Source organism: Sycon ciliatum, chromosome 6 (genome assembly GCF_964019385.1).
Source record: "Sycon ciliatum chromosome 6, ocSycCili1.1, whole genome shotgun sequence".
Taxonomy (NCBI): Eukaryota; Metazoa; Porifera; class Calcarea; order Leucosolenida; family Sycettidae; genus Sycon; species Sycon ciliatum.
This window is the reverse complement of record NC_088648.1, coordinates 20,055,000-20,060,641: the sequence shown is the minus strand read 5'-3', so window position 1 is coordinate 20,060,641 and position 5,642 is coordinate 20,055,000.

Here is a 5,642-nt window from a genome sequence, read left to right as displayed (position 1 = left end):
GACGCCTATACAAACCCTCCACTTTACTGATCTCTGCACTGCATGCAGGAAAAGGAAAAAGAAGCTCAACTAATAGCTCAAACCAGGGCCATCATCAGCACTAAAGGTGTTGTCTGCAATCCTTCAATCAATTACTGTCAGACAGAGTGTGTGGCCTACTTCCAGACAGTGTGTGTGACCTATATGTACATGTACATCTCAGTAATACAATCATGTACATGTATATGTACATGATTGTACATCTTCAAATTTACCTCAAGTGCGCATGTTGGTAATTTGAAAGCAGGTAAACCGTATTGCACCTGCAGTAGAACTAACTGGTTGATTGACTAAGCGTAATCGGGTCATCAATAGAACGGTTGGTTTGTCAACTGACAACCGCTCTATTTAATTAGCTGCTATTTACCAATCGACAAAGCGCTAAAACACAGAACTATTGTATTGAATCCGACTGCAAAGTTGGCGGGTTCGCGTCAGTCGCCTTTTATCCGACCTAAAAATGCCCACAGACACAGGAAATGTTTTAATTCGAGCGCCTCTGGCACTGCGGTTCCCCCACCTGTCTCGGATGGAGAACCCGAAGCTGACATTTCCCTCATCGTCGATCCTGGATTAACCTCTACATTGTACATGTATTGGCCAAAATCTGAATTCTTTTACTATACAGCATGCTTGCTAGCCTATAATTGAGTATTAGAGACAGTAGGGAGGCTTATTCCCACGTAACGGTTACGGGAATATGCGTGACACACGTAAAGTCCATGCAATGGACCCACGTTCCCAGTGTTGTTTTTAGCCACACGGAACAAAACAAAAAGCATGAAGCGAAAGGCCCACATTTGGTCAAAGACGAAGGTCAGAAGCGCATCGATTACATGTATATTGATTTCGTGCTTGGGAACCTTCTTCAGCTGAGCACCCTCACAGCTTGCACAATGCGCTCCATTCTGATTTTCACCCACATTCTGGCGGAAAGTGGTTGAGTCTCCATACACGGTATGTCGTTAATCAGAAAACGGCTGTCGGTGGGTCACTGAGTATCACATTTGTACACCCACGTAAAGTACACACGGATTACGTGGGACTAAACCTCCCTAGTACTCCAGTTTTGTCTTTTTTACTTCTTCTTTTACAATCATACAACAGCCTCTTTTACGGGCAAAATTAAAATTAAAAGCAAAACAATGATGAGAAATCAAGAGGGGTAAGCACAATAACTTTTTTTCAAATCTGTTGACACACGCATTCAGTTTTGTCTGACTTGCTGGCGTACGGGTACATGTACATTTTACATTGTACATTGTACATTTACATGTACATGTATGTGTGTAACACTGGTCCGTCATAGCAACCGACGATAATGGACGGCACGACCTACATGTACATGTACAATCATGTCAAGCATGTACACTGTATTATGTAGCATTGGTTTGTCCCTCCACCATGGAGCGGGCATCGGAGTTGCGCACTGATTGGGATACTGACTGCAACTCAATGAATGGTTTTTAAGTTAACTCATCTTTTCAGGCATATTTTCTTTACAGTACAACCGTCACGGTTAGCTCTTTTGTAAAACATATTTTATTTTTTACATAGTTTTGACATCCATGTGTATCATGCATTGCTGGATTTGCCTTTTGCGGCACATTGATATTCTGGCCGGGACTAGCCAGTCCTCACTAATAATGTCGTAAACACTACAAATTGTGAGAAGTGTTTGGTCTAGAGATGTTTCTTACCTGATACTCACATGGCTTTTTGGTGCTAGATGGCAAAGTATGACAAAATACTGTCCAGAATGATTCTCCGTCACATCTGTAGCAACTAGCGTGGCAGGCGTGCTTTTGTGTTTGCGACCGCCAGACCGCAACCAACACAAATGCTTGTAACTTAGGTATTACTGGGAGTTTTTGACTAATTTTTTTTAATGATTTGTGAAGCTTGCAGGTGCATGTATATGGTGCACTAAAAACCCCAACTTCCAAAATTTGAGGCTAAGCACCCTTTTCGCGTGCTCTGGCTCACATGATTTTGCAAAATTGCTTTTGAGTTTGCACGTAAGAGGCTTTTACCTGGTAAAAAAATGTAATGTCCGTTCCCGAAGATAGCTCTGTAGTAATAGCTTCCCTGGATGGTGATTTCCGTCTTACACCTTATCCTCCGTTTATGTACAGTTGTGATACTGAAATCTCCCATTCACGTTCGCCTCCTCATGTACATGCACGTACATCTCTCCCTTCACTTTCGTATCGCCTAACTGACTTGCACCACATGCTGTCACGTGACCGTATGGACCGCAAACTCCGGGACGTGCCATGAAAACCGATTCATCTCTTTATGTTTTCCACGTTGAACTCGATTTCTTTCCAGCTCAGTGCAAATTTACCTGAACCAGGAACACTGTACAAGTACATATACATGTGAAATTCGGCAAAAAACTACATTGTAAATACAGTGTAGAGTCAACTTCGCTAATAACGACTGCGGATATAACGACAATTCGCGAATAACGACAGAATTTCCATGCCCAGAGCAAAGTCCCATCCAACTGTAATAAAATATAATGAGACTTCGTGTATAACGACACTTTGTGAATAACGACACTTTTCTGATGCCCCGCCGAGTGTCGTTATAAGCGAAGTTGAGTGTACCCGTACACGGTGGTATAACTAACTTGACCCGATTAGTCTGCCACAGGCCAAAGACGATTGTGAAGCAGTATTCCTGGCCTTCACCGTCTACCGGACAGTACATGTACATGTACAATGTATACGGAAAGGGACAAAATATTCGGCCTCGTAACCAGCTGTAATTATTATAATTGCTCTCTAGCGCTTCATTAGGGTTTCGCCTACATGTACAAGTAATTTTAAAGTCCTTGACACCGTCAACTTGCTGTCACCTCCAAACTCATGACACCGTCAACTTGCTGTCACCTCCAAACTCATTGTACACCTCCTCCCATAATCAGCTGAGCTTGTGTTTGTTCATAATGTCGGCATACATCGACAAGCAGACGTTGCTAGAAGATTTTAGAAATTGTTAAGTGTTGTGACGAACGGAATTCGAATCGAAGTGCACCGCTGAGAAGGAATGCCCTGGGGCCGGAGCAGAAAGGATCAGATCCATGCCCATGGCGCTCTTTGAAAGTCATGCACTCAAGACCAGTACGATTGTGTGTATTATTATATAATATATGTACATCTAGCAACGCCTGCAGGCAGGCATAGTGGGATGGTCTAAGACCATGATTGAGAAACAGAGGGTGCCAGGTTCAAGTCCTGCTTGGAAGCGAAAGGATTTTTTCTAGCCGTGCTGCGACCCACAGTTAATTGGGAACTCGTGGCCTGGCACGAGGAAAACATGGATGCAGTGAGTTTGGTCTTTGACCACTTGCTGGTGAGCTGATCTACTCACCTCCCATCGCTTTAGGAGCTGCATCTGCGCCTTGATCCTTGAAGGGTGGTGGCGTTCCTACGGATGCGGAAAACCCGGCTTCCAGCCGAGTCTCACGCGAACCGTGAAATTAATTAGCAACGCCTGCTTGTCGATTGACAACAGCGGAGTCAGTGTAGCACACACAGCAACGGTCCACACAAGTTGTGGATATACACGACTGTAACTCAATTGTTAGATTGACAGCATGAACTACAACAAGGTTTATCTAATGCTGGTTTACCGGTGTTGGATTCTATCATACGACTCTAACTGTACAATTTACTTGTACATGTACAATGTATGCGGATCACTACTTAGCCGCATCTAACCAAGTAGAGCTATCAACCAAGTAGGGCGACTTTACAAAAGTTTCAGTTCCGAAGTTCATATGGCGTCAGTTTTTTTCAATAGACCCTTTCTAGACGGGTAAAGCTCAATTTTCTTGGATCATCGCACTCAAGACAAGAGAGGGAGCGTTGATAAGGCGCTTTGCCTTCACTTCAGGTGTGAACAAAAGTGAGTTCCGCGCCCTCGCACGCTGTCCATATCCTAGGAAATCATACACCTTCCCCTTAACGCGCATAGGGATCCAATGTCAATTTTCCTGTAGAAGTGTGATTTTCATTGAGGCCCAAGTACTGGCTGTGGAAACACGGATGGCCAGAAGAAAAATCAGGGAGTCCATCGAGATTCGAGAGCGTCGTCCGGAGATCAATATCTCCTTGGGATGGCCATTAAAGGCGCTAGCACCCTCACAGTGAAACTGCTAAATCTTGCTGCATCTGTACAGGGTTGTGCACACAATGATTGTGGTATACGCCTTCGTACACACATTTTCTGCACTTTATCTGCTGAGCTGCTGCATACCCACTCTTTCAGTGCACTTCTCCTTGTCCGTTGTACATGCAAAATGCATACACTCAATTTCATAAGGCTGTTGTGTTTCATTTTGTTGTACATGGACACGCATGCGCTCTCGCTATAAAAGTCCAGGTTCGCCCCTTGTAAATTGTTCTGAGGATGGGTGACTGGCCCGAAACGTCAATAATTTTTCGACATCACTAAAATAAGAATTGTCATCCAGCGCATGCGCCAAAGAGTGAATAGCAACTAAATAGAGCGGTTGTCAGTTGATAAACCCCCTTTTCATTAATTTACATTGCAGTTGGTGATGTCCACTTTCTGAACAGACGTGTTACTGGTGTCGAATTCAAAAATGGTATTTTTTAGTGGTGTGCACGGGTAGTTGGGTACCCGTGCTACCCGTGAGGACCTCGGGTAGACGGGTACTGAATCATACCCGAAAACCCGAAGTCGCAGATGACATCATGTAGAAAGAGAGAGAGAGAGAGAGGTCTACAGTGCACGTGTACACATACATGTAACTCACGCAGTGTGTAAGGGAAGGGGCCCGTGTGCATTTTGGTCTTACCATGGAAACATTACCCGATCGGGTACCCGTGCTACCCGTGGAAAACTACCCGGACCCGAAACCCGAAGAAAATGCTACCCGACTCAGCCCTAGTATTTTTCAAAAAATGCTTCAGTCACCACGATTACGCATTAGCACTTATCCTCATCTCCAGAATCTTTTGTTTTTCTGTTGCCACACGTTTCCAAGTGGTTCAAGTACATGACACTTAGGCGTCTGTGCTGAGTGAAGTCATTGCGCGTCACTCCTAGAGCGACAAGGACGCTGACATCTTGAAAGACGATTTTCTCTGCGATGATGCGTTCGCAGAGCTACGGTGCTTGCAAATCTTCTAAGTATCTGGACATATGTCACCGTAGGGTAACTGTCACTTCCATAAAGTCTTTATTTTTAAGTGCGTGACTGAAAAGGAACAATTAGTCAACTATTGAAGAATACCAAACGTGACCAAACCCGGAATGAGGACACCTGCCCTCGTGCGCAATGCCCAAACTCTTTACATTTTTTATCTGCGTGGCAAGTGATACATGTCTGTATACACTGCCTGCACCTACGCTTATGGCGGCAATCCGAGCGTTTACTTCTCCCGTGGACCCCATAATTTTGTGTACCGGCGGTTGTCACACGAGTAGTAATCTACTTGTACTTGTACATGTAGATCAGCATCCACATCTACGTACCTTTGTAGACTGGTCTTTCTACATTCTACTTGAGTACAATTATTATCATTATTGTTCATGTACTTACCGCAGGGCAATCTCGAAAGCCGTCG